The sequence below is a fragment of the Euprymna scolopes genome, chromosome 21 (assembly GCF_053919585.1).
Source record: "Euprymna scolopes isolate OS-2025 chromosome 21, ASM5391958v1, whole genome shotgun sequence".
In the NCBI taxonomy this organism is placed as follows: domain Eukaryota; kingdom Metazoa; phylum Mollusca; class Cephalopoda; order Sepiida; family Sepiolidae; genus Euprymna; species Euprymna scolopes.
In genome coordinates this window covers 121,295,704-121,318,677 of record NC_136502.1, presented here as the reverse complement: position 1 = coordinate 121,318,677, position 22,974 = coordinate 121,295,704, and positions in this window count along the sequence as shown.

Genomic DNA, 22,974 nt, shown 5'->3' with positions numbered 1-22,974 from the left:
TGATCAATGTTTCGTCCCTATTGCAGAGGACATCTTCAGACCAGACACATAAACGATTATATTCACTACTACTCGCACCACAATGATAAAATGAAGACCGGCATGATCATTATTTTTTTCTTGCGTGCCGTTTGAATATGACGCCCTCAATATCTTAATTTTGAAATTGAATATATTACGAATGTTTAAAAAAAAAACTACTGTACCTATCCTATTAATTTTTTTACGTAAAGAAAAAAGCTACGAAAATACTATATCATATAAACAGACAGAAAAATAAAAACACCTCACTATTAAACAGACATCTTTTCATTCCCACCCACACTAAAAATACAAAAATCTACGACACTCTTAATAGACTTGGTTTTCACTTGATACAAACAACTTCCACAACAATAAAACACACATTAAAAACTACCAAGCACTATCCCAAAACCCTCACATCCGACGCTGGTATATATTCCATCCCAGGTAACAATTTTTAACAAGCATACATAGGTGAGACACAGCGTAAATTGAAACTAAGACTTTACGAACACAGAAGAGATATAAGGAATGGTAACGCCCTTAATGCACTCTTTTGCCATTGTGCAGAACACGATCATTCATTTAATTTAGATCATTCGAAAATTATAAAATTCGTGATAGAGCTAAAAGAAAAGTTTTAGAGTCAGCACTAATATTAAACACTAATACTATTACGCAAAGAAAGGGCTTCTACCATTAAGCCCCTCGTATAGGGAAAATAATAATCAAAGAATAAAATATATAAACAGATCCTGGTTAACCATTTTTCCTTAATCCTTAAATAATTTAAACAAAATGAATAAGTTAAGAGGAAAAAATGTACACATTTATTTAACGTATTTTTAAAAGTGTATATATATAGGCATTGAACAAGCCAACCTTCCCATACACACATAGTTTCCTTCCCGATTTGGGTAGGATTCTAACACTTTTTTCCTTTTACTTTTCGTATGGTCTATGATTGTTTTCTATTTTTGTATTTTTCCTTTATATATCCTGTGTGTCTACGTCGTGGGGGCACAAGTGTCTGCAGTTCGTCAGAGGATTCACCATTAAAGTAATTGTAGAACAGGTAGAGGGAAACAACGTTTCGTCGATGGGACAGAGGCTGAAGCTTAGATGCCAGTTCAGGGCCTATCAGATTGGCGACTCTTTTTTTAACCTTGTCTAGGAGCGAGAGACTAGTAGCAGATGCACCAGCCCAACTGTGACAACAATACTCCATACATGGGCGAATTGTGGCCTGGTAGAGGTACAGGATACTTTCAGGTGTCAGTAGTTTTCTAGCACGGTAGAGAGAGCCTACCTCTTTCGCAGCGGCCCTGGCAATGTTTTCAATATAATTTTTCTAACTCATGTTTCCTGTGAACGTTAGGTCAAGCAGTTTGAAAGATGTACTCTCAGACAGGGAGTCACTGGCCATTGCTATTGGTGGCAGAGAAGGTTTCTTGTTATTATTGAAGGAAACCAGTTTAGTCTTGGCAGCATTGAATGTGACCATCCATTTATGTCCCCATTCCACTACAGATTGGAGGTCATCCTCTAGTGTTTTTGTCATTTCTTTAGATATGTGTTCATTTGTTTTTCTGTCATGCCTGTCATAGAGTGTAGTGTCATCAGCATATATACCCATCTCAGAGGCAGTTTTGTCGGGGAGGTCATTATTACATATTAGGAACAATAGAGGTCCAAGGATAGGCCCCTGACCCACACCCGCATTTATACCCCAATGTTTAGACGTACGACCGTCGAGGACAACCTGGATTTTTCTCTTATCTTACAAGGACCTGATTATGTTAAGTATTCTATCATTGATACCGTATGATTTAATTTTCCTGAGGAGACCCTTGTGCCATACCCTGTCAAAAGCCTTAGATATATCTTGAGCTACCGCTCTGCCCTCCCCCGCTTTGTCCAGTGAATGGTATATACGTTCAGAGATTACAGTGAGGATGTCAGCTGTGGAGCGGGCATGTCTAAATCCATATTGTTTGTCAGTCAGAATTTTAGCACCTGTAAGGTGCCGGACTAGAGCATGGTTAATTATGGTCTCAAATATTTAGGGAAACAGTGGGAGGAGGCTAATGGGGCGATAATTTGATGGGTCAGTTCTTTCGCCAGAATTCTTGAATATTGGTACCACAGAAGCAGTTTGCCAACAGGTCGGAAAGCATGATTCATTTAGGCATTTGTTGTAGATTTTTGAGAGAACTGGGGCTATTCGGCTGAACACATTTTTAATAGCATAGCTGGGATGAGATCAGGTCCACATGCTTTTGAAGTGTCAAGGTTTTTTTATGATAGCGTGTACCTGAGCAGGGATGATTTTTAGCTCGTCTAGCGTGGCGTCTGTCCGCAAAGGAAAGTCAGGCAGGGGTGGTGGGTAGGGTCCAGTGTGGAGTTCGAGGCAAACCGGCAAGCAAGCATATTAGCCTTGTCGGTTGCTGATCAAACAACCTTGTAATTGTTGGTTAGCAGGGGAATTGTTGATTGGCCATTATTTACTACACTGTTGTAGATTTTCCAGAAGTCACGATTTCCTAATTTTTGTGCTTCGATGCGTTTTTAGTGGTTTCAGTAAATTCTCTCTTAGCTGTCGCTATTTCTTTCTGAACGTTACTTCTAGCTTCTATATACATCTGTTTGTTTGTACTGGACTTACGTCGGTTAAATCTGCGGTATGCATGCTGCCTTTGAGCAATGGCAGTTGCGCAAGTCGAAGTAAACCATTGGGGAGAGTGAGGCTCGCTATAAAGTTTCCGCATGGGGCATCTGATAAGATCTCTGATGGCTTCCCAGTCAGCCTTTTTTATAATTTCTCGTTGTTTTGAGCACTAGCTCTTCAGTTTTGGGTCTAGAATTTAGGGCGATTTCTATCATTATCACTGCATGGTCAGCGTTCCCGAGTGGGCTGTCTGCATTTGTTGTACAATCCTCGGGAACTGTAGTCAGAAACAGATCTAGAAGTGATGCTTGTTGTTCTTGCTGGTCAGGGAAACGGGTTGCAAACGTAACCATTTGTGATAGGGAGTGAGATATAGCAAAACTATGTGTTGTGCTGCCCGCTGTAACTGTGTGAGTAGAGAATCCAAACCAGTTTTTGTGGTGAGCATTAAAGTCATCAAATATGTGTTCCTTGCGCTAGTGTCAAGGAAGAGTGCTGTGTCTATGCTGGCAGAGACTTTGTTTATTATGGTGCGGTCCTGGGTCGAGGGAGAGCGGTAGAGAAAATAAAAGTTGCTAATGCTGTGTTGTATGTTTAGTCTAAAGCACATAAAGGCTTGATCGTCCATTTCTAGGTTTGTTTATCTAGTCAGGGGGAGGGTGTTACGAATGTAGACTCCAAGTTCGTGCATATGTCTATCAGAGTCCTTACGGCAGAGTGGGAGATAGCCAGGCATGTTAAAGTAGTTAGAGGGGATGGAGGAGTGTAGGTTAGTCTCGCTTAGTGCTAAGATATCCGGGGTATTTGTTAGGAGAAATGCTTCAATATACTGCTTACCTTCTATCAATCAATATAATTCCATTATATATTTTATTTTCCACATTTTTAATTTCTGTTTTCGCTCCTACGATTTTCTATTCCTCCAACACCTGAAGATAATTCGCAGTCGAATCAAAAGAGCCTGTTATAATATCAATATAAAACAAATTACACGAAACATCGAAAACATAAAAACTTAATTAAGCAAAGTATTTCTGTTGTATTTAATAATGTTTGATTAAATATATATATATACTACTTCATTTACTCACATAAACCTAATATACGAAAGTATAGATTGATGCGTTAACTTTAAGTATTTACTTCAAAAGTTTTCACTACGTAGGTAGAGCTAGTTAGTAATTTATAAAATATATATGGCGATTAAGCTACACTGAATATTCTGCGTTTCATCCACTATAGGATTCGTCAGGCTTATACGCGAATTCTGTGGTTCCTTCTTGTTTTTATATATGTTGAGGATTTTTAGTTAGCCAATTAGCTTTCTAGTATCCACCGCGCTCCCTCCTATCAGCCAATGGACATGCATTTTATCGAACCAACGATCTGTTTTAGAACTAGGTTAGTGGTTTAAGGTAGACGTTTCCTTCCTTTATATATATATATATATATATATATATATGTATATATAAATATACATAAATATACATATAAATATATATGTGTACACACATGCACACATATATATATATTTGTTCACAAATAAAACTTACTCTAGGATAGAGGTACAAAATAGCTTTAAAACTAACAATAACAATAGAAAACAAACAAATAAATAAATTAAATAAACATGAATATACATAAACTATCACACACACTCACACATATATATATATACATATATGTGTGATCGTTTATGCACACACGCATACACACACGCACATACACAGAAATATATGTAGGAGCATACATATATACATACCCACCTACACACTCACACAGGTACTCACACACATCCACCACTAACACGTCAGGCACATATTGGTTAATTACTTTTATTTTTTTTTCATATTTTATATATATATATATAAGCCTGACGAATCCTATAGTGGATGAAACGCAGAATATTCAGTGTAGCTTAATCGCCATATATATTTTATAAATTACTATATATATATATATATGTATGTATATATATATACATTAAAAAGAGTGTAGCCATCAACAATTGTGTTTTTTTTTCAAGGTTTTCATCATATTTTTATTTCAAAATATTTTTATAACGCGTTTCGAGCTTAGGGTGTGCTCTCTTCAACTGTCAAGGCTGGATGAATAAAAAAAAATTAAGGCTTAAAAAACCCCGAAAAACGGTGACAGTTTAAATTTGAAAAGCATGGTCAAACTGACCCAGACAAAAAGCGCGAAAGTTAGCGTTAATAATTAGGTCAGCTTAGATATGCACGTGAAAGTCCCAGAATTAAATTAAGAAAACTGATCAGAAGAACAAATAAATATGATCATATTTCAATGTATGAGCGAATAGTACATTTAGGAAATTGTTATTATTTTATTATTTCTAATTTGCTTTCCTAAGTTTGCATTTACGTCACTAACATATCCGATTAAAACTATTCGGTTGCCGCAGGTCACCCCCTTGTAAAACATTAAAGCGCGATCGTTGTTGGTTACCAACCCCTAACATCCTCATATTAAGAATGGCTTTCGGAATTGACAGCCCCAATCTCTGCATGTTTAAAACGGCTTTCGGAATAGACACCCCCAATCACCCCATGTAAAGAATTGCTTCGAGATAGACAACCTCAACTGTCTCATGTTAAGAATGGCATTCGTCATAGGCACCCACCTATCGAAAAGTACTTATCTCTTATCTTAGGATTTTCCTAAATCGAAAACATGTAAAAGTTGTTATGTAAAAGAAAATTGTGAAGGTGGATCTAATGTACAACATTACCCACAAAAAATGTTATTCACTGCTGCATAGAGCAACGCTAATCGGTTAATATGTTTAATTTTGTTTTTATTACAGCACGATTGTAATATCTAACGAGCGACGACAATCGATTAATATGTTTTATTTAGTTGTTTTTTTAGCCTGATTTTCTTCTGTAGGGAGCGACGCCGTATTTTATAATTTCTTTAGCGTTAATTTATTTATCGTCAAGTCGATTCCGGAATTACAAAATTTGAGAAGGGAGAATTTATTCGTTTAGAATCAGGAAATATAAACGTGATATTATGTGTGTGTGTGTGTGTGTGTGTGGGTGTGTGTGTGCGTGCGTGTGTGTGTGTGTGTGTGTGTGTGTGTGTATGAAATAATTAGTTAATGGGATGGAAGCACAATATAGTACAAAAATATAACATTTGACCCGGTCTGAACTGGTAGGTGTAAGATCACTTAATACTAAGAGAGAAAAATAGGAACTTCTTCCTCCGTAGATGTGGCGTTGCTTATCGAATGTAATGTAGCATTTTATTTTCACAAGTGAAATCGACAGAAATGGTAGTCGAAAGCTAAATAAGATAGTGGCTATCAGAGTAGATGTATTGAATTTGTATGTGGCGTCTGCTGTTTCAAACTACGGGTCTTTCGTTCACTAGGGAATTTCTGCAGTCAAAATATTATACATAGAGATGATATAAACTTTTCCTTTTATTTTGATTAATTTTATTGAATTAGTTCGAAATAATTTTCAGATCGGTGTAATCGTATTTTCATACTAGAAGTTGTTTTTCAAATAATATTTGAATAATAAATTATTCCGTTTTTCTGGAATACATCGCTTGCAGGAACGAACTGAATGGAATAACCGTTTGGGATGCTTTTATAATACCGCGACACATTTATATAGGCTTGCATCTTGCTTTATGGGTTCTAAAAATGAATTTCTCATATTTCAAGGCTATACATGACAGGAAATAGATGATTTTAAATGTTATACATGTTATAGAGAAAGAGAGGAGGACCTACCCTACCGTTGATAGAAGAAAACATATAATATAATAATTTGATAAAGAGACAAAATAGAACCTCTTCATTTGGAGGTACACTTAGAAGCATATAGTATAATTTGATACAATAAGCAAGATGAAACTCGCCCGCGTGATATAACATATGAAGCAAGTCTGGAAAGGGACTTGGCAGTGAAGGATTGCGTTGCTAACATCTCGTAACAACATCATCTGAATCTGATGTTCGCCTATTTTGTTCACTATTGGTCTTTCCGCTGTATTTATGCAATATAAATGTGGTTAAGCCTCCTCAGCCTCCAGGTTGCATAGCTCAAGTTGAGGTTTGTTGGAGTCCTCGTGTATCGCTCCTTTCATCTCTCTTGATCCTGTATAGCTAATTTTATGAAAGCAACGCAGACTGGTGTCATGCTGAGGTGTGTTTCCTGGGTGTTTTAAATTATAAAATTATCATAACTTTCCGTTCTCAATTTTCCGCGCAATATTATAATTTTGTGGTTTGTTTAATTTTTAATTGTGCTTATCTGTAGTTGATTTGCTTTCGACGGTTTTGTGGATGACTTCGACACCTTATATGTGCCTTTATTTTTGTGTAATTAAACAAGTGTAAAAGACAATCAGTCACCCAGCTTACCAAACATTTTTGTCAGGGCTCTATCACAGAGGAAACTGAAACACTGAACAAGCCTACCACAGAAATAGCAAGAAAAAGCCGCCCAAACTATGCCGAGACCTTCCAAAACCGTGAAGAGTGAGATCAACATCAGCTTGCAAATTGTTTTATTTCTCCCAAGAATACATGGTTGAAGAGAGGAGCCCTCAACCACGATAAGGAATGATTTATAATGGCTGTTCAAGACCAGGGATTGATGACCAATACATTACAGAAGATGGCAGGTCTCAATAATGACAATAAATGCAGATTCTGCCACATGAAATTGGAAAGTATGTGTCATCTGGTATCAAGATGCAAGGTTCTTTTGGGGGATGGCTACTACACAGCGAAACATGATAGAGTATGTAAGTACCTCAACTGGAGCATCTGTAAAAAATTAAACATCCAGGGTAGCAGCACGTACTGGGAACATCAACCTGAAAGAACTGTTGGAAATGACTTATATACCATACATTTCGACCATATAATCCCTACAGCCACCTACCCTGAAAATGCTGTTGTCAAACCTGACATAGTTATATAAATCAGTCAGAGAAAGTTGCAACCTTGGTTACAGTGAGTGCCCCTTATAATGGAAGTCTGAACAGAGCCGAAAGGGAGAAACAGGAAAATATCAAGGTCTCATGTATGATATGAAAAGAAACAGGAATCTTACAGAGATATCAATAATGCCAGTTATTATAGGTGCGACAGGGCTTATGAAGAAGAACTTGAAGTCCTACCAAACTAATATTCCTGGTTAACCAAGTGCAAAAGAGATCCAGAAAACTGCACTTAAGGGAACAGTGAGGATACTAAAAAGAGCTCTCGGTTGGTTTCAATGAAAAGCATGGTAATGTTGGCAGCTGGCTTACATAACGTAACAATCTTCAAAATAAGAAAAAAAAAACAAGAAAAAACGAATATTACAGCGGGAGAAACGTTGAGAAAATAATGTGAAATATGAGAAAATTAATCCGATTTATGCAAATCAGACAAGCAATTATTCCTTATCTCAAAGATTCAGAATTCTAATTATGACTTTCATTCTAATTCTACATTTCATCTTTGCTTTACATAAAATTGTTGTCGTTTGCATAGTTCGTAGAACGCTGTCTTTTGCATCTAGAGGAGGTTTTTTATTTTGTTAGACTAAATTTCCTCAGTCACCTTTGTTATTTCGCGGTTAGTCTCGTTCTGTTACTTTCTTCACAAATTTGTTTATCTTGCGACCCATATAGTTCTTATTTTCGAATTGTTTTGTGTATCTGTCCGTGGCACTTTTGTGCCCGCTTTAAGTGCAATTTGTGTAGGCATGTCCCTGTGCGTTGCCAAACCTTTTTTTACGAGCTCATTAATTGCTCTCTCTCTCTCTCTCTCTCTCTCTCTCTCTCTTTCCATGTTCTATTTTGTCACTTTCTTTTCAGTTGTGCTGCTCCGTGTAGATTTTATTCGGCAATTAGTATTTTTATATGAGTATTTGTATGTGAATCATCCGGACCACTGGTATCCTTGAATTTTATTTACGTAACCTTTCCGCCGCTATAACCAACCAGATTAATTCTCTCTTATAAAACTGAGTTATCTTCATATCGAGTGCCGAAATGCGAGCGGTACTTCAACCAGAACCCTCTATTGCATTTGCGAGGTTAGTTTCGTCTTCTCATAGCAGCTATGACAAGGAATATTGAACTTTCAACCTGCGGAAACTATCGCAAATGAACGATTGTTGCTTTGTCATATTCTCTATAATTCAAGAACTTGAATGTTATTTCTTCCTCCCGTCACACCAATAATTTCCTGGGTAAGGTTGACACTGTTGTCCAAACTTCCAGCTTCCAAACTTCTGTATACGTAACGCACCTTCTCTTAAATCCAAACGAACTTCTGTTAATTCAACTTATTTCTTCGAAATACAACTTCAAAAATTAACGCCCCTCTAAAAAATCAACTTTATTTTATCTCCAACCAGGAGCATCTCACTTGCATATCGGGTGGTCATATTGCGGGCATATAAAGAGATAAGGCAGCCATTTTTGTTTCTTTCTTCTTCATTTATTTCATTGCACGACCGACCCGTTGAATTATGCACACGTGCTAGTTAGGTAAGTCGCACGTTTCCCTAGATTCTCAAAAATGCCTTTCTTTATATATTCTTATTTAACAGGATATGTATATGCATCTATATTAGTTGTTCTTCGTATAACAGAATCCTACTCTCGTCCTAAATGTCAATCTTCACGGCCTTTGACTCGACTAGTGTTATAGGTGCGTGCGCATCATCATATATAATACACATACGCATGACGACATACCTGCCTGCTGCTGACCGCTTCTGGGGGATTCGCTAACCGTACTTGGGGAGCTAGAACCTGCTGTAAAAGAGACATTTCAGCAGGCACAAAGGACGACAGGTTTTTTTTATATATATTGTTATTTACTCCCATGCATCCAGTCAGCAGAAATGGAGTGGCCGACGATCTTTAGCTTGTTGGTTCTCTCTTTCAGTCCCTACTTCCCTGATGCGGAAATCTTCTCAATCCATATTGCTTGTTAAGCGTCCACGATACAACTCAATTAAACTTAGCTTATTCCAACCGGAGCACCTGACACGTTACTTCTGGTACCCGTTTTATATTCCCGATGTACACTGACAAAGTTTGATAACTGTCAAAGCATGCCACTATTCAAATATTTGTTGTTTATTACGCTTAATAAAGAGATATTTATATAGACAGGCATATAGACGGATAGATAAACAGATATATAAATAAACAGATAAATAGATAAAACGATAATTAACTGCTTCTGCCTGGTAATAATCTAACAATATTTTACTAAAAACGTGTAGTCTGGAAAAACAATACGAGTTAAGGTATTTTAAGAGAGTGTATGTCTTTTTTTAATATATTTTGTAAACGACTATGTCTATTTTTAACGTATTTAGTAAGAATGTTCGTCTATTCTTACAAGGAAATTTATCTGATTATCCTCGAGAATTGATAGATGACAAGCGTAATCCTTAATCACCTGTCATCTCGATCGCCACTGCTTCATATCAGTCGCATGGAAAAGTCCAGGATGACTGTAAACAATGTCGGGATAAATGGAACGCTCTTGTACTTTCAAATATACAGGATGGTCACTTTAAAACAGCTGTTCGCGTTACATCATCGAAGTTAAGCGTTGTTGAGCTTCGTCAGTAGGAAAATACGTGACCCCTAATCAGTAAGTTAAATAAAAATAGAAATTAGATGATTTCACATATTTTATGGAAGAGTATCAAAATCATTTTTGAGAGTCATGTATGCTTTTTTTTTAAACAAACTAAATCATTAAACTTTGGACGGATATAAATAGAGGTATACTGTCTTGTGAAATATTGCTGCCTAATATAATGACCCAGACGAACGCATTAGAGAAGACTCGTGTTTATATGCTCTATTCCAATCTTAATAAAGTTGTCTTGAATTACTTTGTGCAAATGGTAGTGCTGTCAGAAAGAGAGATGTATTCAATGATTGAATCAAGAAAAAACATTATTAAACATAGAGTAATATCTTCTGCGCGTTTGGTTTAAGTCTAAGATAAACTGACTCGGTTAAGAAATGAATTGGCGAAAGTGTATTAGATTTAAATCTATTATCGAAACACTAACATAGCAAAAATGTCATTTAAGGTGTAAGTATGCCTGACTAAATAATATGGCAATTTAAAAAAGGGCGGTTGCCACACTTCAAGAGATGAGTAAATAATAATTGTGTTACATTTTTTCATAGTTTCCGCCTGTTCCTGATCACTTTTTCGTTTAATGGTTGCTATAAAATAAGCTTCTGTTTTATATGAAAAAAAGCAATCCACAAAGAGTCATATTTTTTATCCCAGTTATTGAAAAAACTAACAAAAAGAAAAAGAGAGACAGCCTGAATTTCGATTACCTTAGTTCATTTTTTTTTAATTTCTTGTATTCCTAACTTACTGAAAACAATGACGAACATCTAGTTAAAATTAGTTCTTTTGTTACAATTATTTTTATGATAGTAATAATATAATATAATATTAGGTTATTGATATTTATACAGATATAAACAAAATATTGTTAACAACGCGACAAATTTTACAAATAAAATTATTTATGTAAAAATAGTTACCAAAATATTAACTAATAGAAAAGGCCTGAGATGTGAAGACATGTTTACGGCAAGGCTTAAATTTAAAACATGAACAAATAGCTATTACGTTACGCATGCATATTCCTTATGCGGTCGTCCAACATTCACTTGGCAAATTCTATTATTTATAATTTTCTCACTTTCGCACCGATTTTCACCGGCGAAAAACCCAAAGATACAGTTCCCCAAGAGTTCAGAAACATTATATAGAAAAGCTCATGTATGTACCCTAAAACTGGGGGAGGAATTTTTTAGGTAATTTTTTAAAAGAAATACATATACGCATACATAAATATATATATATATATATACATATATATATATATACATATATATATATATATATATATATATATAATAGAGGTTTGTGTTTGCTATAACCTTTTTACACAAATATTACGCTAGTATAAATCATGTAGAATATTTACATGAATATAATTACACCTAATAGTTTATTTGAGATGATCAGCCTATCAGAAAACGGAAAAAAACTAACAGGGAATTAAGTAAAATAAGAAAATTAATGTTTAAAAAAAATGTAATTTATAGAGATCGGTTGCAAATGAATGCAATTTCATGGTCCATATATAAAAAGGTATGTATTGAGATCTTATATATATATATATATATATATATATATATATATATATACATATATATATATATATATTCACATACACCGTTCACGATAAAGCTAGAAACCAGAATTAGATAAAATCGAGCAATTGCATCGACAACGGACAACGCCAGACCCAAAGTGGGTTTCGATGTACTGCATCTCATCAGTGACGTGCTCCGACATAAGCGCAAACCCAGGTCGTCGCACGCATGAAGTGTGCAATACTGACGACCTAACCATGTCAAAACGTTAAACAGACATCAAATATATTGATCGTGTTAATATACAGCTTGTAACTATGCAACATTTCGTTAGCTCCCATCCATGAAGAGACTGATATAGAAATCATAGTGTTCTCTCCGTTAAATGATGGGCATTTTGCATCATCTCTCTCTTTTCTCTACGCGGTTTTAGCTCCACATCTTGCTTTAAATTTTACTTCACCCATCTTAGCTTCAATTCTTCGAACAAGTCTGTTATAGATGTAAAGCATAATTCACTTACATGCATATTTTTCTTAATTAAATAGGGAGCGTAAAAAGTACATCTTGTGTATTACTTTCGGTAGTCGCAACACTCTTGCTACCATTTACTTCCTTTAGTTCATACAGTCCAGTTACGGGTTTCTCAGTAAAAATCTATTCAATCTAACAAATATCGTGATCAAGTTTTAGGCCTTGAAGTATTGTTTCAAGTGGTTTCATGCCTTCACTAGAGCGATTTTCATTAAAAGTCAAACAAGCTAGAAAACGGAACTGCCGTAGCATCCCTAATGTAAACAAGTGGATACCGATGTGGTGTAGCACTCCAGGTATTTCAAATTCTATAACATAACCTTTACTCATCTTTATGTGTTCTATAGATAAGACACATGAGAAAGTTTAGAAAAAACCCAAAGAAAAACAATAGAACAAAGTCGTTTAAAATGGTACAATGCTTATTGGGACACATTTACATTGACGATTAAATTCGAAAGTGGAAGACACCTAATCCAATAAAAAAACAGATACATTTTCTTTACCAGATACCATGACACATATTAAAACGATGCCTTCAAGATAAGCGTGACAGAGCATCAATAACCCGACGGAGAAGTTTTACATATAAATCCGTACTGTTGTATACAAATTTCGTTGCAAAATTCATCGTTATAAGTATATTGCTATCATATAAAATCAGCATAATATATAACTCTATTTAATTCTTATATAGATTAAGTAAGGCTCGGTTTTCATGAGTTAAACTTAGTTTGATAAGCTTTAACGAACAGCGTTTGCAAATTGCAAATGACGTAATCAATTTTCTGAGAAAACACATTTTAGGAACGAATAATCTCACAAAATAAACCTGTAAAATGGTCACCTTATTCGTGTGACTTAAGGTCATTATATTATTTTTACTGGATATATTTAACGTCACATGTCAACACTAATAAACTAGATACAATATTCAATTCAAAGACAACATTCGACGCGTTATTGCCGAAATACTTCCTAATTACATGTGGAGAGTTTATATGAATTATACCTAAAGACTATGATGTATAAGGTCGGCCTAACAAGCAATATGCCCGATATTGTTTTTAAGTCAGTAATGCCAAAATGATTATTTATATAAACCGGGTAGTTGTGTAACAAACTATTTTTGTGATATTTATTTTAATTTAAATTCACTGCCTCTAAAACTACTCTTTACAAAATAACACCTGGCAAGAAAAAATTTAAATTGACCAGCATAATAACGTTAATGATTAAAAAGATGAAGATTTTCCTCAGCATGAATGGCTACAAAATATCTAATATAACCTAAAACTGACAAAAAATATTAAAGAAAGCTTAAAATAAGGCTAAACCAATACCACATTATGAATAATCGAATCTCATGCGCTGAAACATGTATGGAAATGTCCAAACCTTATAAACATGCCCGTTTGACTTGTGATGATCTGATAATGGTTGAAATATAACTAAATTCGACACTTATGCACTTATGCTCACGTGCTGAAAGAATAATGTGATTATTTAGAAATACATTCTTACATGGAGAGGGAAGGTGTTTGGCAATTTACTATAATTTCCCCTAACAATTAAATAAAAAAAGATATGGTGAAACTTGCAAATAACTTGAAAATGCTATCCTAAGATAATGCGGTGACATAAATACATAAGTACTATAAGTTCTGACAAACTAACATCATATTTCAATCTTAATCGGGATAAACTCCATTCATGTTTATTTCCAATACCCGTCCAAAAGATAAAAGAAACCATTTAAAACGTAATCATGTTTGTCCAAATAATATTTGGAAATAAAGATTGACACTGTAAGCAAGTATATTTAGAAATACCACTAAAGTAACATATTTTGCTAAAGCTTTTTCATGTACATTTTTATTACAGAAAACTGGACCAACATTATTCTGTTTCAAGCGATATTATGGCAAAATGAAGAGTATGTTTTTAGATATTTGAAGATAAAACACTTACACAGGGTGTAAGCAAACATCACGTTGTCCTTCCCTTAATTCTCTAGGCAATTCTTAAAGAATACTCTACCGTTTAAGCTATCACCAGATGGATAAAATCAATGAAAATGATACCATTTCAAGCAATTAATGAATTTGCGCATGTGCAAAAGTAAGAAATATGTCGGTAAGTGAAAATGAGCTTGTCTCATTTCCAAATGCCGACATATTTATATGCGTGTTATCTATCCATAATAATAAAGATTTTTACTCGTTATACGCCCTCGTTGGTGGTCGATTGCTATGCCTGTTAATTCTCCTGTTATCTGACATTTTCTTTTCAATTGCAAAGATGATTGCAAACAGAAGATTGTGATTTTTGATAGGTGAAAAGAGGGTTAGGGTTAGGGTTAGTGATTGTATATTTTCAACTCAAAAATTATATATTGGACCTAAATGGAAAACTTACCTCTTACAAAAAGACGGTGTTTGAAAATCAACTTTATATTTTGCATTTTAATTCACCGAGCGCGGGTGGTAGTATATTTGTTAAAGACAGGGCGGTCGAGCAGAGTGTCCCAAGTTTAAATCCAGTTCATTCCACACCACCCCACACACACACACGAACACACCCACACGAACGCGCGCGCACGCACACATACCCACAAATACACACATACATACACACATACACATACCCACATACACACACATACACATATACACATGCACACACACATGTACACACATAGACACACATACCCACATACATATACACACATACACACATACACATCCACCCACATACACGTACACACATTCATACACATACACACATACACATACACACATACACACACATATACACATACACATACACATACACATACATACACATACATACACATACACACATACACACACATATGCACACACATACACACATATACACACATACACACATACACACACTTTCATTGAGATCTTGGCAACTTCAGGTAATCCCTGATATTCGTATGTAAAGAATTCTGATTAAAACATATTGGGGAGACAAATGATAACGATAGAATCTTTGGATTCATACGTTATGATGGTTGCGATAGATGTGGTGAACATTAATACAAAGACATATCACTTTTTCAAACTGGCATAAGTAGGAAAATAATTCCCATTAATTCATAAGTATATTCTGCAAGGAATTCACGCAAATCCTATTTAATTCTGCATAAGAAAAATGCTATTTTACTTACTTTTAACCAGAAACATGTATAGTGTCACTAACGAAACTTAACAAAATATTGATTTTATAGCAGGAAAACTTTTGCTGATAAAACCAGAAATAAACTGAATTAGTTTGCGTATTAGATTGATTAAACTACCTACTTGTGGACAAAGATCTTATTATTGACACAAAAACGCACTAAAAAATAAATAAATGAGAATTTGCTGTCAAGTTTTTCGAATGGTTTTCTACAATGTTCCAACAAGATGGCGATCAGATAATATTCTGCAAAAGCAGACGTCAATAAAATAATAAGAACGGTGATATTTTTTTCTTAGATTTATGTGTTCAGAGCGTAAGCAGTGTTGATAATAAACGCTGAGTGGATATATTAAATGTATTTTTAAACCTTAGGGAAGAAAATATGTAATGTAAGGCGTTTTACTTGATAGGGGATGAGGGGCACATATCTGACCAAGAGAATAAATAGAATGTCGTTTAATAGAGTTCTGAGATTTGTGAAACTGAGTAAGCTCGGTGGCTTAGACACATAATAACACGTTTTGAGGCATATCGAATGACTTTTTCTTATCTTTAAGAGATCCTGCGGAGTAAATTGTAAAAACAAATTCAAAGAGTCAGAACAAAAAATTATGTAACATTTATACCACAAAATACAAGCGGAGTTAGATTCGGACGTGCGATATGTATCTCCGAATATTACTGTATGCCGTCATCTGGAGAAGTAGCCGTAAGCGTACAGTAATAACCCAGAAAATCGTTGTATTACCGCTTATTAAAAATATATTGTTTTTTATTTATTTTTTCACATGAATCAAGATAGATTTTTACAAGATGTTTCTGTGAATAGAGGGTTCACTGAATTTATAGTGAAGTCCCTTAGTCGGATAGTGTGCTACGAAATATTACTAAGTTTATATTTAAGTTTATATATTTTTTGGGCGAACTAATAATTGAAATCAAGAGAAATGGCCTTCTGAAGCAATAACCAATGAGTACATTTACAATGATTCGAGTTGCCGCTTGTGCTGAGTGTGGTATTTTGTTGCGGGGGCTCACTTTCACTAGTTTAATTGCAACAAAGTATGTGTTGAAGTATTTGTAAAAAGTAAACATATGGATTTCACACCGCAACGATAAGTTAAAAGTTTAACTATGGCAGAAATTGCAGGTTTTTTCAAGAATATATATGTTCTATCTACAACCTAGGTCAAAGGGAAAGACTCGTTGTTGGGGCAGCAGCCATATGTGACGACAATATCCGACGTATGTGTGAATGTTGGTGTGATACTAACAGGGTGTTCTGGCTACTGTGAATTTTCTACTTCGTTACAGGGACCCCATCTTCTTTCAACAGTCTTTGTATTCTATCCAATAATTTATACCTGTAAATGTAAGGCCGAAGTCTTTAAACTTTAAGTTCCCTGAAAAAAACAGCCGTACATATCGTTTGTTTTAAATCTTTCTTATAATTGATTACGAAAAAAAAGGCTTTGCCTTGTTAGCATTCAGTTTACCATATATTTTTACCGGATTCTTCTAAAGACGGACTACATTATTTCTAACGACGCAGATATAAACTTAGATATGTATTCTTTCATTATGCAATAAAAGAATAAAATTAGCATAAGGAGATAGTAGACCGTCGTTGACGCGATTGCATCAACGACGCCTATTTGAAAATCGGGAATAATAAAGGCCAACGTATCGATACCTAAGATTCAGCAGTGTTTATTTTATATTCTCTGTACACCTATCACTAACAATCTGAATTTTTTTAAAATTAGTGCATATCTGATTTTATTTAATATTCTCTCATTAATACCATAAGAGATAATTTACCTCTTGACACATTCTATGAATAACTTATGAATATATAAATGGTTACTGTATCAATATGGAGTCTCTCCACCATCAACCATAACGCTTCAGTTCAATGGTTTTATCTCTCTCACCGCTCATTTTAATTAGATACGTACTTTACACATATCTACGCTAAATTTCGCTCAGATGCGATTCTTCGATATGGCGAGTTATTTTAAACACTGCGTTCAAGGCAGCCATCTTGTCATTGTCCTGTTCTTTCCGAGACACTCGCATTTGATATACAATACTAATGCTTTGCCGCTTTCGTAAGTAGTTTCTTCGATTACATTGTCTGATGTCACTATCACACAATATCGACTGCTGTTACTATGTGAGATCGGAAAACGTTTTCCATATGCAATCTTCCAGCGTCTTCATTAATATATCATGCCTTTTTCCGTTTCCTTTATTAGGATGGTTTTTGCTCTTTGTAACGAGATACATTAAAAATAATTATTGCAGTTTTGAGCTGTCTAAATATAAAACGTTTGGCTGTTACTAGCCTAAGTAGTTAAATAAAACAAGCAAATAAACAAACACACAAACAGACACACACACACACGCACACAGAACCCCCCCACACATATATAAATAAATATATATATATATATATATATATATATATGCAAATATGTTTTTTCAATGATATGTCACATGTGTATACATACCAATCATTTAATTCATGAAACCCAATATAATTACAGAGCATATAATTAATACATGACTAAAGCCTATATTCAAAATTTAAAAGTGTGGTCCACCATACAATTTATTCCGTTACGTATTGTCATTCACTTGTTCACTATATATATATATATATATATATATATATATATATATATATATATATATATATACACATATATATATATATATACTAGCAAAAGTACGCGTCGTTGACTGGGTCCAAAAACGACCTACAGAAAATGGACTCTGATTTATGAAAGTATGATAGGTTATGAAAAGGAAGGGTTGTAAAGAGATAGCTTCGAATTTAGGGGCATCAAAAGCAAAGCAAAATATGATGAAAGTAAAAATAAAATAGATAAACCCTATAATTTATTATACCATACCCGTTCACACTGAAACACTTATCTCAATATTCTGTGGATCTATATTAAAAAACCTTGTTAAACTTTGTGAGATATTTCCATTCTATGGAGGTCTGGCGTGAACGAACACCCCATAATTTTATTATACCATATTTCTTCAAACTGAAACATAATTATCAAAGTATACTTACGCAAATAGATATGAAAGTCTTTATTAAAGTGGGTGCCTATTTCCATTCTATGGAGGCCATGCGCGAACGCAGACCCCACAATTTTATTATACCATCTCTATTTAAGTTAAAAAATTCTTATCAAAGTATTATTCTGTACATCTATATCATAAACACTTGTAAACGTTTTTTTTATTTTTAATTTTTTTATTTCCATACTTTGTGGACGAGGCGCGAACGCAGACCCCACAATTTTAATGAACCACCGTTATGCCAGATCCAACATACACATTCCTGTGTCTCGATACATCTTTTATCATTATATGTAATCAGTTTTTTTTTAAATAGTCAACCATATAGAAGCCTATTCGTGACCACACATACACACATATTCAGCTTTATATTATATATATATATATATGGGTATGTGTGTGTATTTACATGTGCGTGTGTTTGTGTGTGTATGTATGTGTGTGTTTGTATGTAATTAAACTACTTAAGTAACAAGTGTGTGCGTGCCTGCTTGACAGCAGAAGATACCCGACTCTACAATGCATCTGCATAGGTAGATTCGATGCATGATAGAAAATAAACCGTTGATATGTGTCCATTTATTATGCCAAATCTGTTGCATGGTTTATTGCGATTCTCGGCGTCCATGTTGCGTTGTATTTCGTTTCTCTCTTACGCGTTTTCTGTCTTTGATTTTAGCGGTATCTTTGATTATATCACATTGAAATGGAATTGCCTTTAGCGAATCTGTCACATCATGACACGAACAAAACAAAACTGATAACTATCGGCTTCCCGGTCATCGTCACACCATGACCAAGTAGGAAAAATCGTTACAGCTATCCAAATGGCTGGCATATGTAAAAGAAATGCGCAGAAAATGAAAATAAAAAGGTAAACCTGTTTCATCATTTAATTTTCCGGTTTAGGGTTCAAAATAGGATACATAATCTGATACTGAAACGCTGATCGACGTCCAATGCACTTTATAAACAGAACAAAAACTATAATATCGAGGTGAATTATAATGTATCATGCTTGAAAGGCATGCCCAATAAAGGAACATCAAATCAACTTTAATTAGTCACATTTTTGTAGAAACTTATGTGATATTTTATTTAGTGGGAATTGATATAACATTACCCTATATTTTACATCCGTTCTGTAATTTTATTTATTAATTCAGTAATATATAAAATATCTTTTATTGAACATTTAAAGTTTTAGTTGAATATATTAATTTGGAATTGAATATTTTGTTTTGTATTAAATATTTATTGAATTGAATATTTACAGATGTGAATTGAATATTTAAATTTTTTCAAATGAATAGTAAAAGTCTTGAATATTTAAAGTTTTGAATATTTAGGTTAGGAATTTGATTTCGAAAACAATCGAACTGAACTATATTGAATGACTTGTTTTGTTTTTGTTTTGTTTTTAATATTTATACTAGAAGACGTAATCGACGTTGCTTGATATTAAGCGTAACGTTAAATTCTTTAAAAATATGGAATAGACAAACGGAAAGAAACTGAGATATGTGCAGACGAGTGTCATGTTTTTTTTTCTAAACAATTCACTTCTATAACTAAAAAAATATTCGAGCTGAGATCGAAGTCTAAAGAGAATGAGCCAAGTACGATAACTATTGGACCAGCTTGCAGCGATCTTTAAAAGGTGTTTTCAAACTTTGTGAAACACTTAAAAGATAAAAATTCAGTTACCCTCAAGTACTAATTGTTCAATTTAAACCTCTTGGCAACAAACAAATTAAAAACGTTTTCCACATATATGAATACTGTTTATATACATATAAACATGTATATGTTTTCCACATATATGAATACTGTTTATATACATATATAAGTGTTGGGACGATTATCGGAATCGGAATAAGGAATCGGGAAAATCGGAAGATTTGGCAGTATTGAAATCCGTATCGGAATCGAAAAAACCGATGCCTATTTAAGTGTCCATCTTTAAATGCCTCATAGGAGAATGTGTCTCTAAAATAACACGTACATCGGCATGACTCGAACCAGCAACTCTCCTTGACTGACATGCCCCATATCTTACATGGATAGCTCCATTTATCAGCACCTTAGAGCACACGACATCCCCAATGTTTATAAATCAATTAAACCATATACACATGGACGAATACATAGCCTTGCACACACATATAACTACATACACATAAGTACTGGTTTGCATGTAGCACACATGCTCACGCCCATCTTATTCACGCAACATAAAATCACTATTTTGTTGTTATATATTGTTATTAATAGATTTGTCATTTTATTGTAATTATTTTGTTGGTGGTAGTAGACCTATTCGTTAACACTTGAGTTATGTCGTAAAATATACTTTAAACGCAATAGGCTAAGAATGAAGATTATCATTTGTTTAAGTGTTGAGTTATGTCATGCATAAAATACCAAAATAAATTTCAATTACACAAAACAAAACAAAAATATTATATTTGTTCACAATTTGAAAGAAATAATATAGTTATTAAAACAAATGGAAAAAAAACTATTGGAACTAAAAGATTAACTAAACTAATAAAATGTAAACATTTTTAAGGATATAGTGTATGTATTGTCCGTTTGTGTTATTGACATCCGTTCGCACGTTATAATTCGACAGTTTCCGTCGTTCGCCGGGTAAGACTCATGAGATTTAAACTGCAGAAGTACAAGCTAATGTCTATAATTAGATGTGTAAAAGAATAAAAAAGCAAACATTAATCATTTAACCTCGAGTGTTCAATAATTGAAGAAAAAGACAAAAGAATGTGGAAGATACATTTACTACTATATACTCTACGTATATTTGTGTATGTTTTAGAAGAGAAGCTAAACACTTATGCATAAGGGGCGGAGATTCGTTCGCTGTTGTTCTTTGTTAGAAATTACGTGTTTATAAAATGAAATTGATTTCGTGCAAATCAGTGCATGTAATAGCGACGCCATATTTTAATATTCATAAGTGTTCGTCCGAATTCAGTTTAACTAAGCTGAGTTAAGTTAAGGAAACTGGGTTTGAGACAAGCACGCAATATGGTTTAAACAGTTCTTCCTATAAAAGAGGGTGACCGTCTCCAAATGGATGCAAAGAAACGCCACAAGTTCGAAGTCGTTGATGTAACTCCATGTCACGGTAAACGAGATGACTGGGAGGAAAATAAACCAATCCCTCAAGTATCGCCCAAATAACCGAAGGCAATGCAGCAAAAATTATGTTATTATAAATTTACTGTGAATTAGATGTTGTGACACACACACACATTTCTAGATGAATCACGGACCGTTAAAACATTTAGGACACGAGGAAAATATTTAATCGGATTAGCAGTTAAATACACAATTAGATAACAGATATATTTTATGGCAACAACACCTTCGTTTGATTGTTTTCTTTTGTTCATATTTTGCATCAAAGTTCTGATACAACTATTTTTGTTTCCAATAATGTTTCAAGCAAACTACATTCCCTTTTCGATCTAACTCGTTATAATGTGTAATTAACCATCGAAGTGACGCATTTCTTAACCAGTTGGAAATGTCTTAAATGTCTAAGAAGAAGAACTTTCGAAAACACACATTTTATCTTAGAGAGACTCAATAGTCATTGCGATACGAATAAAAAACAGACTGCTAAATCGCTAATTGAACCAGAATTAAGCTAACACACATTCGGATTAGGTCAAGTGTTTCTTCAAGTGAGATAGTATCATCTACAAAGAGAAAATGCAAAGAAAATGACATGTTCATCAATACTTCCTTGCATAATGGGGACCACTTTAGAAATTAAACCACTATATTATGAATGTAAACACGTGGTAAATTTTACTCGGGGAAACAAGGAAAATGCAAGCAGAAGCATATGTTTTTTTAAAGATCATATATATTTTAAAACTTTGCGTGTGTGTAAGAGACAGGTAGGTTTACGTCATGCGCCCACGTCTTATGATTAAAAAAAACATCTTTCAATTTTTTTCTAACTGAGGAGGTTTCAGGCTTCGGCAGTAGTCTTCTCTTAAAAAAATTGTTTTGGGTGGGAGTGGAACATCCTAACCGAATGCCTCTATGTCCTACATTGCCACTCAGAGATATTTTAAAGATTTTTATTGTCTATTTAAATAGAATTGTTTGTATCTCACGTGTAATTTGTTCAAAGTGTATATTTCCTAGGTAGTTGTTGAAATTATTATGCATAATTTCGATTGCTCCTATAATTAATGTTTGATTAT